The sequence below is a fragment of the Arvicola amphibius genome, unplaced genomic scaffold, assembly GCF_903992535.2.
Source record: "Arvicola amphibius unplaced genomic scaffold, mArvAmp1.2, whole genome shotgun sequence".
Lineage (NCBI taxonomy): Eukaryota > Metazoa > Chordata > Mammalia > Rodentia > Cricetidae > Arvicola > Arvicola amphibius.
Genome location: NW_024582317.1, coordinates 265,548 through 278,289, shown reverse-complemented (window position 1 = coordinate 278,289; position 12,742 = coordinate 265,548). Strand labels below are relative to the sequence as shown.

The 12,742-nt window shown below is 38.7% G+C and overlaps 1 pseudogene; it reads right to left on the bottom strand.

The window, feature by feature from the left end:
* Positions 1-3,525: 3,525 nt before the first annotated feature.
* LOC119805829 lies at positions 3,526-12,038 on the bottom strand (annotated as a pseudogene).
* Positions 12,039-12,742: the final 704 nt, after the last annotated feature.

The window sequence follows — 12,742 nt, the reverse complement described above, 5'->3', positions numbered from 1 at the left end:
TAAGAGGCTAAAACTATGGGCCAGGCAGTGTTTTAAAAAAATACAGTTTCCGTGTAATTATTTCGGGTGTAAAGCTAGCCGCGGGCGGGTGGCGGGACACAGCCCGCCGCTCCCACTACAACAACTTCTGTTATATTGACTTAGGTGGGGTTGGTATGTTGGTGTCCAGGGCAATGACCTTGCTGTTCTCTATATTACACTTTCAAAATTCTTAGATAAAAAACGGTACCACCTCAAAGCTTTAAAATTATGCATTTGAGTCATGTAGTTGACTATACAATGTAGTCATAGGAAAAGGATTTGCATACGGAGCATTTCTTCTGTCTTCAGACCACAATAGGAGAAATAGATTATTGTGTACACTGCAGGGGACACAACATAGGCAATCAGGTGTTGGTGCTGCCATTATGAAAAAGGACTGGACTGTAGTAGCAGGAGTGATTTTGCAATTTCCCAGTATGTTTTATTTTAATTAATGCCATGTTAATGTATATAGACCAGATGGTGAGTGGTGAACACTTTGGGAAGGTTATCGTGAGCCAATGAACATTGAATTTGCAATTATGAAACAATCCTATGAAGATATGAATGATCTTGCTTGACATAGTTATCCAGCTCAGAGGTTTGGGAACAGGCCACTGGGTGTAACTCTACTTGTCACATTATATAGATCTCAGCAGCAAACATATGCATAGGAGCAACATCAATCTATCTCCCATTCATGATGTCCTCTCTCTTAGGGAAGGGCCCACTCTTTTTCAAAGTCAATATACAAAGTTTTTTTTTAATCTTGAAAGTTTAATATTTTTATTACTTTTGAAATCACTTATTGGAATAATTTTCAAATATTTAGTTTAAGTGTATTGCTGCTCTTATCTCTATTTGTTTCTGTTCTCCAATGTTTCTAAGTTACTAATAGTTTCATTTCATTTCTCTCATGATGTTGACTATTGATTTCTTTGTAGAGAAATGTCTCCTATAGGTTAGGCTTGCCTCATGTTAGGTAACAAAGAATCATTTTGAACACGTAATCCTAACTCTGCTGCCCAGTGCTAGGATAAAATTCCTGAAACTTCTTTCAGGTTTGGCCTTGGCTAGCAATGAGAAAGAAAAATAGAACAGTTAATGAGGGTCTGCTGATCTTTCTGGATTTTATTGAGCCCTAAGAAGAAGAGGGACCTGTACAAGGATTTAGCTCATTGACCAACTTTGAAGCTGTTGAGACACAGTGCAGAAAAGGAGAGGAGGGAAGGAGGGTGAGAGCTTTCCTCCTTCAACAGTAGTTGAGATTACCTATGTGGAATCAGGCAGTCCGTTGTAGATGTGGTATGATTATCCTGACTGACCACTGTTTGCCATGCACAGACCATGGCAATCAAGAATCTGGGTTAGTTACAGACCTTATCTTTAAACCTAATTGCTATATTTGTAGTAGCTCATGCAAAATAAAAGATCTGGGTAAAATGTTTTGGTCCTGGTGAACAGAACTGTTCCTTTTCTGGATTAGGATGTTCATCTTTAGAGAATGTATATAGGACATCTTTAATGGTCTCTAATACAAATCCCTAATGTCTGGACCATATGGTCATAAAGTCTGTTTCAACTTTTCAAAATGATTTTTGAGATTAAACTTGCATCATACTCACATTTTCTTTGATCCATCCATGCCCTAACATGACCCCAATTGTTTTCTATTTCCTGCTCTGTTTTTCTTTAACAACAGTTACACAGTAACAGTAGTTACTTTACGAATGTGACCTGTGTTTGTCTGCAGGATTTCCCATCTCTGAGGCAATGGGATGGCTGCACTGGAAATGGAGTGTGCAATGGAATGTGCACACAAAGGACCCTGTGCTTTGGATGAGGAACAGGATGTGCTCTAGGAGAGTCGAATAATGTGTACTAAATATAAACTGTCTAAACTGGGGCCCTGATTCCTGGGCTGGGAGGGCAGAACTGGAAGGACTGCATTGTCAGAGTCATTTGATCTCTGATCCTCCAATAGAGGAGCTGGTAATATTGTGCGGCCTAGCTGGGTGGCCCTAGCCAGTGAGGAATTCTGGGAAGGGTTAGCAATGGGGAGTACTAGTGGCAGACAGTTTGTGGGTTCTTTCCATGATTCTATTCTGCCTCTGCTGTAATAGTAAGGAAAATCACAAGCTATACCGTGGTGATTGTTGGGTGTTCAGGTCTGTTGAAATGTAATTTCTGCTGTGACTTGGACTGATCATGAGCCAGAATGAAGTTATGTTGGTCCATGTGGTTCATGTTGGCAGTGGCCCTTGTCCTCTGAGCCTCTCTGTATATGAATTTACTGGGGCAGGGGAGACTCTGGAACTGGAGGATATGATGCTGATTGTCCAGAGTACACACATGGACACTGCACTTGGTGTGCAGTGGAAAGAGAGATTAGCAAACTCAAGATGTAGATTCCAGAAGTTTTCAGTATTACATTCCAATTTCAGATTTGTGTGATAAAGATTACAAATAGTTTAGGAACTGGTAGGAAATGAAAATATTGATCTTCTAGCAATGCATGATTAGAATGCTTTTAACATGATGCTGCCACTAGCTGCAGTGGTGTGATCCAGTGAAGCTTAGTTCCAGGGGACAAATGAGTTTCTGATCTGCAGAAATTTCTTAGTTGTGCGTTGTGTGGGCAGGTAGACAGAGCATAATTCACATATTGGACCATAATCCATGTAGGAGAAAATAAATTTTAAATCATTTTTCTTTTTCATAAACAACTATCTTCATGACACATTATTTTAAAAAAACCCATCCCTTGTAAATGAGTTTAAAAAATAAACAAAATCCAGTTCCCACCTCCTTATTCCCATTTCTTCCCATTCCCTCCAAATAAAAGTGAAAAATGTAAAGAAAAAATAAAACAAAATAAGAACACCTGATAAACAACAACAAAAACAAAAAACCAATGCTGCAAACCTTCCTAAAACACAGTAGTGCATTTCCCCGGGGTGAGTGGATTTTACCCTGAATCCACTGCGAGTGAGTTCTTTCCACTAAAAAACCTGCAAAGAAAGACACTCAAGACAGAAAAATAAACAAAAAAGCAAACAAAAAAATCACCAGACAAACTGGAGAGGCAGGATCCCTGAGGAAAGAAGGGTAGGGTGTGCTAGACCTGGTAAATCAGGAGAAGGCAGGGAGAAGATGAGGGAAGGAAACAAGCTTAACAGACTGGTGCCCTGCAGCGCTGTAGGTAAACAAAAGGTCTCCTATATCCGTGCCCACCTACCCTTGAGCAGGCCCAAAGAGAGTGAAGTGGGGCAGGAAAACTGGGAGCAGTTTGCACATTTGAGAAGTGTAAATATCGAATCTCCAGAGGGAATATGTCACCCTGCCTTACTCCCTGGGCCTGCCCTACTGCCCAGAGCAGGTCGCTCCTCAGTTATTTATGGGATTCTCCACCTTCCACAGTATATCTTTTTTAGAAAATATTTTTCCATCTTCTGTTTTTCTTTCTTTTCTTTTAATTCTTTTTTAGATCCAAGAGCCAGCTGTTTAAACACTGTAGAATCCAGACTGGGAGCTGTTGTAATTGGTAGTTCAGGCACAGTATTGGGCATATGGGAAACCCGTCTGTTGTGCTGATGGGAATCACCTTGATCTGTCTCCCTGTAAACAGGGAATCATCTAAAGCCAGGGAAGTCCTCACTGACTCTTTGTCTAAGAATTCTATATATGCAAACCCTTTGGCAAGGCCACTGAATTGGTCACAGACTGTAGTAACACGATCGACTGAAACACAGCCATGAAAGTGAGCTTGCAGCTCTTCTGCTGTTGCACCATAGTCCACATTGCCAACATAGATGGAACTGGCATCAGCCTCCATCTTCTCCAGAGACGTGATCCCTGAGCCAGCGTTGCCTGAGGTTGTTCTCTTCTTCATCTGCTTCTCTACCTCATTTTGTAGCTCCTTTAACTTCTCATCCTCTTCATCTATCTCCCTGACTCCCTGAAGCTTTGATCACTTCTACCTCTGGGTCCTCAGTGATGCTGTCCCTGGGGTTCACCTGAAACAGTCTTGGCTCATCCTCCTGCTCCTGGCTGCCAGGGCCCCTTCAGGTGAGCCTGTAGTGGGAGGGTCCTGGGATGGTGGGGTGGCATAGAATGGGGACTCATTGCACAGGCTGTTCCCATTGTCCCCTGCACCCCCGGGTCTCCCTCCATGGCTCCCCAAAGACCCCAGGCCCACTGCTCAGGCACGTATCTCCAAAACCACCTGCTTTCCCCACTATTCCTTAAATCATTTTTTCTAGGTTGTTTGGAATTGGATATCAGTGGAGCAGCATTTATCTGAAACCAGAAGAAAGCATAAGGGGCTGTTGAGCCATCACAAGAGATTTCTGTTTCCTAAGAGAACATCTATATCATGAGAATTTTCTCTTTGGAAGACATATCAGTAACTGGAGGTCAGAAACAACAGTTTAAGGGTCACTTTGAGATAACTTTGTGAAAGTTGTGCAGTTTGTGTTTATTTAATTGCTGTACGCATATAATCAGAGGTAGCTGGGTAACATTGGACAAGATCACACTTTTCCTTGTCTAAGTTTTCTTTGGTCTTTTGATTAAAAGTTGACTATGTATTTCTGCCTCTGCTTTTGCTTTTTTATTTCCTTCCAGTTAATTCTTTCACAAAAATTGTGCACATTTTTTATTTATTTATAATTGTGAAAAGTATAAAAGTCATAATCCATGAATTTGTATACTATTTTTTCTCTAATCTAACTGTAATCTAAATATATTATTGGTTATCTTTAAAATGATGGACCTTCATCAGTTTTATTCAGGAAATTTCTAATGTTATTAGGTAATTATTTTTTTGGAAAGTCTCTGTAGAAAGAGTGCTTTTTTTCTTCTTAGATGCCTGCCTCTTTCCATTTCCTGACATATCTGTGTTTTCCAGTTGTTGCTATCTTCATATTTGAATCTTTGCTATTTAATTGTTGGTATGATCAATACACAAGCCCTTGAGCCTTCTGAATGTTTCCACTGGAAATATTGGTTTGTTATCAGTTGTCCAGTTATAAATTGTTGGGCAAAGCTATTTGTATTCATTTAATGCTGGAAACTTACCATACACTAAATCATAATTTTTATAGATCATCTTCCTAAGAATCATTTTTCCTTCTTTTTTATGTTTTGTGTTTCTTCATTTTCTTAATCTGAGAAAGACTTGACTTGTTGGTTAAAAGGTTTTGGCAGGTGGCTCAGCACATATTCTTTTTGTGGATGACCTGAGTTCAGATACCTACACACAAGTTGGGAGGTTTATAGATCTCTACTATTCCCAATTCAGCCACCTCCCTTTTGTATCTCACCTCTCTCTCTCTCTCTCTCTCTCTCTCTCTCTCTCTCTCTCTCTCTCTCTCTCTCTCTCTCTCGCTCTCTCTCTCTCGCTCTCTCTCTCTCTCTCTCTCTCTCTCTCTCTCTCTCTCTCTCTCTCTCGCTCTCTCTCTCTCGCTCTCTCTCTCTCTCTCTCTCTCTCCTCGAGCTAAGAACTAGTGGCTGGATGCTGTGCTTCTCTAATCTCTCAGCTTTTAGCCCTACTATCTGTCTACAGGGTTATGAATAAGATCAATTTGTACTACATCTAAAATCTAATTAAAAAAAAGTCTTCTTCATAAAAATACACAAACATACACAAAAAAATAGCAGTAACCTTATTTTCAAAAGTGCTTGGAACTTATAGAGCAGTTGGAGTAAATCAAGTTGATTTACATGAACACTGATTCTTTAAAAATCTGTTGTTTTGAAATTTCATTTAAACAGATTTCATTTCCTCACTGTAATGCAGACTTGGATTCAGTCACCAATTGTAGGAAACAACATGGTAAGTGATCCTAACAGACATCATTTTCTTTATCATAAGAGAATGAGATGCTTTCAGTAATCAAATCTATTTTCTGTAAAGTGAAAACTTCAAAGTGAATTTTGTAAATTTTGGTGAAACAGCCCTTCTCACCCAACCCATTTTCTATTATTGTAAAGGAAAGAACAGGATGTGATATGGCCAGTGATTTTGATTAGAACCTTGTTGTTCTTCTTTAAGAAACAATAATATGTGTGTGTGTGTGTGTGTGTGTGTGTGTGTGTGTAGATTTGTGTTTGTGTCTTGTTTTGTCAATGGTGTCATCCATATTGTTGATTTTGTGAACCATAATTTAATTATATCTTTCATTGTTTTTGATAATGATGGACCTTCCCCAATTTGTACTCAGAATATTTTTTATACTCTTTGGTGATAAACAGTTTTACTTTTCTTTTCTTGATCTCAGATGTTTGCTTCTAATTATTTAATTTTTTCATTTATATTTTAATAATAAAGCTTGCCTGAAGATCATAAAGTAAAACAGATGCCCTGGCCAGTCTTATACCACAGGCAATACTGACACACACCTTTAATTACAGTAGTCACACTTTAATCCCAGTAGTCAAATTCTGGTGCCTCACATCTTTAATCCTATCACTAAGGAGTTGCAGATAAGAAGTGGCATGCCTAGGCAGAAAGAGGAATATAAGGTGGTATGAGAGAGGAGCTGAGGATTGAGTGTTTTGTAGAAAGAGCATTCACTCTAAGGACTTGTAGAGACTGGATACCCCATTTGGTGAGTGTAACAACATTTATCTAGGGCTTCCCTTGGAGGGGATGCTGAGGCTAAGGAAAAGTTGGATTAAGAGAAATGAAGAGAGAATCATAGGTTAGACTGAGAGGATGGAAGGTCAATAGAAAACAGCCCGAGTTTGTTTCTCAGCCAGCATATATACTAAATACAGTCAAAATGCAGATCAAAAAGCAGTACAGTCAGCTACCAACCTCCCTGCACTGTGCTTGTAGGCAGCTCAAACCTGTGCATTATCTGATTCAGCTAAGCAGCTTCTAACAAGGAGTGCCTGTGGTTGGCCTACACTAGCCCAAAACTCAATAGAAAAAATGGGCTCTTTCAGCTGGGCAAAATGCTTTTTCTGTTGGGAAACACAGATGTTACTCACAGCCCTCAAGGTTACTAGAAGAACAGCAGGCATGCTTGAACTCAAATGGAATTTTTAAGTCTGAAATGACTCCAGATAGAAACTGAGTCACACATGGGCTCCCACATTGGACTGGAAATTTTATAGAGCTAAGAACTAGTGGCTGGATGCTGTGCTTCTCTAATCTCTCAGCTTTTAGCCCTACTATCTGTCTACAGGGTTTATGAATAAGATCAATTTGCACTACATCTAAAATCTAATTTTAAAAACGACTTCTTCTTAATTCCTGTTCATGTTTTTGGGTCTAAATCTCTATCAAGTAACTTAAAATTAAGTTTTTGAATTCTGTATATAAATAAAAAAAATGTTCCTTTAACCTCTTTGAGCTTTACTACATACAGCACTTAAAAGGTTTTCTACAGTAAACCATGATCATTCTTAACAGTGACCATTAAAATCTTAAAGAGGGGCTAAGGGCCCCACAACATTGATTCCTCCTAGAGTGCGGTAATGCCACTAAACTGACTACCTCTCCAAAGGTCAGCTTTGGGCTATGTATTATTCAGGACAATTCCAAGATACTATTTAAGATGGTCCTCATGCACTACATTAGCCAGAACTTGAGATAGTTCCTCCACTTTCCCATTACACAAAGGCTGGACAAGAGATAATACAGGCAGTTCGCCCATGAATTGAAATTATCCTAGGTTTATTTCAGGGACCCTTATAGATGCCATTGCCCACAGACAACAAAAAAATTTTAAAACATGGTTTCCATATTGCCAAGATCTGGGGCAAGCAGTTTGGTCATTCATTAGGTCATGATTTATGTCATCATTGAGGTGGAGGTGGTAACAAGTTACTATGAGTAATGGTAAAAAATATAAACAAAGGAGATTATATTCAGTTATCTTGTTCTGAAAAGAAAAAAGGAAGGTATAGAAATTATAGGATAAGTGATAGATTACTAAATTGACATTAAATAAAAAACAACTATTTTATTAAATATTTTACATTAATATGGATTTTGTATATTAATACATATTTGAGATTAATTTTTGTTATATTATAGATGTTTTTAATTTTTAACATATTTTTGTATATTCATGCAAATTCAAAGTTATTTTTGATAAAATATACTGTACATACATTTCTACATTTATGTTAGGTTTTGTGCCCAACAAGTCACTTTACGATATAAAATAATTCTCTAGTCCTTAAAATTACTATTACAAGCTATTTATATTAATAAAATTACAGATTAATAGTTACATATTATAATCATACTTACAGTCATGTTCGGTAGGCTTTCAAGGTGAAACAAAAAGACATTTCATTTCCATTTTTTTCATGATAGGGTTCATTTGTATTACTCTGGTTGTCCTGGAAATCACTTTGTAGAAAAGAGTGGCTTTGAGCACACTGAGATCAACCTGCTTCTGCCACACAAGTACTGGGATTAAAGATATGCATCATCACTCTCTGGCCAAAAATACATTTTAAATAAGTCATCAAACATTTCCTATTCAACATATGACATTTAAGATGTTATGATTATATAAGGCTTTTATGGCAAGACAGGTCTGTTCCTGACAACACCAATCTACTTCAGAGAAATGATGGCTATCATACAAATTAACTAAATGTAGTTAACTTTCTTGCTGGCAAGACTTAGGCACTACTGGCAAGAAACTGTCTTTGACTTACATACTGACAGTATACTGCCAAAGTTAGATAAGCAGGACACAAAAGAAAGTGACAGCTGAGCATTGCCATGGCATAGCAGGACAGTCCTTCAAAATTCCTGCTTCACAGAAACTTGGTCAGATCTTATAGGTGTATAGGACAAAGTTAAAAGTTCCAATGGTACAGTGGAATCTTGGGTGAAGTCCTGGGTGACTGTCCAGGCAGTCAGTTGTTTATGTCATTTCTTAGTTTTTTAAATTGTTTTTATTGAGGTATATATTTTTCTCTGCTCTCCTCCCTTCCTCCCCTCTTCTACCTTCTCCCATGATTCCCATGCTCCCAATTAGGTCAGAAGATTCTGTCTTTTGCTACTTTCCATGTAGATTAGATCCATGTGTGTCTCTCTTAGATTCCTCTTTGTTATCTAGGTTCTCTGGGGTTGAGAATTGTAGGCTGGTTTTCTTTGCTTTAGGTCTAAAAGCCACTTATGAGTGAGGACATTGTATATTTGTCTTTCTGGGTCTGGGTTACCTCACTCAGTATGCTGTGTTCTTGATCCATAAATTTGCCTGCAGTTTCAAGATGTCATTTTTTTTCGTGCTGTGTGGTACTCCATTGTGTAAATGCAGCACATTTTCCTCATCCATTCTTTGGTCAGGGAGTGTTTAGGTTGTTACCAGGCTAATACAAATAGTGCTGATATGAATATAGCTGGAGTCATGCCCTTGGGGTATGATTGAGAATCATTTAGGTATTACTTGGTCTTGAGGTAGGTTGTGTCCTAATTTTCTGAGAAATCACCATTCTTATTTCTAAAGTGATTGTATCAGTTTGCATGCCCACCAGCAATGGAGAAGTTTTCCCTTCACCCGACATCCTCTCCAGCATAAACTGTCCTCAGTGTTTTTGATCTTGGTTATTTTTACAGGTATAAGGTGAAATCTGAGTTGCTTTTACATTTCTCTAATGGCTAAGGATGTTGAGCATTTCCTTAAGTGTCTTTCAGTCATTCTATAGTCATCTGTTGAGAGTTCTCTGTTTAAGTCTGTACATTTTTTCTATTGGATTATTAATCTTCTAATGACCAGTTCCTTGAGCTCTTTATATATTTTGGATATCAGCCCTCTGTTTGATGTGGGGTTGAAGAAGACCTTTTTCCATCCTGTAGGCTGCCGTTTTATTGAACATTTCCTCAGCTTTTCAGAAAGTTCTTAGTTTCAGGTAGTCCCATCTATTAAATATTGCTATTAGTGTTCATGCTGCTGGGGTTATATTTAGAAAGTGGTCTCCTGTACCAATGTGTTCAAGTGTACTTCCCAGTTTCATGGTTTTATGTGGTTGGTTTTATGTTTTGATCTATTTGGACTTGAGATTTCTGCATGGAGGTAGATAAACACTATACTTTCTGTTTACTCAGGTAGTATTATATCCTTCTTAGGTCTCTAATGGAGTTAAATACTAGATAATTGTAGTTCTCTCTGTTACCAAATTGAAACAACTCAGAAACTACCATGAAATATGTAAGGTTAAGAGATATAAAAAGTTTATTTTAGGTTGGAATAAAAATGATTTAGGTACAACACTCTGGACTTACCTAGATAGGATAGATAATAAAGTATTTTCTCTAAACTTACCAAATACAAATGGATTTTTCATTGTTTCCTATATATTTATATATAGTTGTTGTATATTTTGTATATAGCTTTACTGTGTTAGTGATGGAGGCGGGTCTTCTATCAATCTGTTGATTTCATTGGTTAATTAATAAAGAAAACTGCTTGGCCTAATAGGTTAGAAAATAGGTGGGTGGAGTAGACAGAACAGGAAGAAGAAAGTGAGGTAGATGGCTCAGACAATTGCCCTGCCTCTACAACCAGATGCAATGAAGCCAGCCACCAGGTCAGAGATGCTGAATATTTCCCGGTAAGACACCATTCATGGTGTTACACAGATTATTAGATATGGGTTAGTCAAGATGTGAATAAGAGGCTGAAAATAATGGGCCAGGCAATATTTAAAAGAATACAGTTTCTGTGTAATTATTTCGGGTAAAGCTAGCCGGGCGGCCAGGAGCCGGGCAGCAGGAACGCGGCCCGCAGCCCCTCACTACAGTGTTAGTTAAATTCTTCACTTTTTATTTAGTAAGAAAGGGGAAATGTATGAATTTTGATCATGTTCTCATAACACAGCTTGCTTGGAGTCAGGACAGGAGCTAACAACAACCTGACTGAAAATTATCCTGGAGGTTTGGAGGACTTTGGCCAGGTAGGAGTCAGGATTAAGGCAAGTTTGAGAGAAGATATGAGCTCTTTTCTTGCATGGAGAAATTGAAGAGGTAGTAGTCACCAGTGGCTGATCAATTGGTTTTCTGATCTTTTAAGTTCTTACACTGCTCTCTGACTCCTGAGTTTTTATTTTATTTTATTTTAGTTTATTTTAGTTTAGTTTAGTTTAGTTTAGTTTTTCTGAGACAGGGTTTCTCTGTGGCTTTGGAGCCTGTCCTGGAACTCATTTTGTAGCCCAGGCTGGCCTTGAACTCACAGAGATCTGCCTGCTTCTGCTTCCCAAGTGCTGGAATTAAAGGTGTGTGCCACAACTGCCTGGTCTGAGTTTTTATTTTAAATATCAATTAGATTAATGCTTCAGTAGGGCTAGAGCTAATTAAGTAAGCCCTTTGAAAATGAAGCCCCACCAGTCATTGGTGGTGCATTTTTGTGAGTTCAAGGCCAGTCTGGGCTACAAGAGGTAGTTACAAGAAAGGCTCCAAGAAACACAAACCAAAAACCAAAAACTAAAACAAACAAAACAATCAAAATATGTAGCCCCATGTACCTGAGAGAGAACCACAGGATTTGGTATTTGCTATGCTGAATTTTCATCTTTCCTTGACCCAATCTTCCCCCATTTGTCCTCATTCCTCTCTTTCATTTGTCCTTTGTTTCTTCTTTTTTTTTTACCTTAACTGCAGTGCTTCCCTCCACCATTCATCTGAGTCCCACATTTCCCCAAATCTCTCTTCTTTGTTTACCTTTAGAATCTCATACATATCATGGTGTCTTGTTATAATTAGGGATTCTGCTTTTGTGATGAAACACCATGACCAAAAAGCAAAACTGGGTGAAAAGGGTTTAGTTGGCTTATACTTCCATATTGTTGTTCACTATTAAAGAATATCAGGGAAGGAACTCGAGAAGGGCAGGATCCTTGAGTCAAGTATGATGGAAATGTGATGGGGGTGTGCTTCTTACTTTCTTACCTCACAGGACTTACTCATCCTCTCTTCTTATAGAAACCAGGACCAGCCCAGGAATGACCCAACTCTCAATGGGCTGTGCCCTCTGCCATTGATCAGTCATTGAGAGAATGCCTCATTTCTGAATCCCATGGAGGCATTTTCTTTTCCTGAGGCTCCCTAATCTTTGATGTCTCAATGCCATTGTCAAGTAGACAAGGAAAACCAGCCCACATACATAGAACAACAGGTTAAATTAAGACTATGCAAAATCCATATAAAGCCTGGATATAGAAACCCAGTATGAGGAAAGGGGTCTTGAATGCTGTCAAATGAGTTAAAGTACACCCTACATAAACACACAGCCAGTCTTAGGAGTCCCACAATACACCAAAGTATGAACTGATAACATATATGCAAAGCATTTAGCACAGGCCCCTATAGGATCATGAGTCTCTGTAAGCACCAATAACTCCTGCTTAGTTGATTCTGTGGGCTGTGTTAACCTAGTGTCCTCAACCAAGTTGGGAGGAGGTTACTATGGTATTTACTCCCCATTGCCAGCGTGGTCTCCTTACCTCCTCTTATTGTTTGACTGCCTGTGTCTGCTCCTGCTGCTTTCAGTTCCTGGATTAGGCCAGTCTGATAACAATTGGCTGGGGCACCATTCTGTGAGAATAGCAGAATATCATTAGAAATCATTTCATGGACTTTTTGCCTATCTTGTTTGGTTCTATCATAGAAGTGTAATGTACTGAGCTTCAGATTCGTGGACATCCAATTAGGATGGGCATTGTCTCCCTCTAATCGAATGGGTCTGAAGTTTCA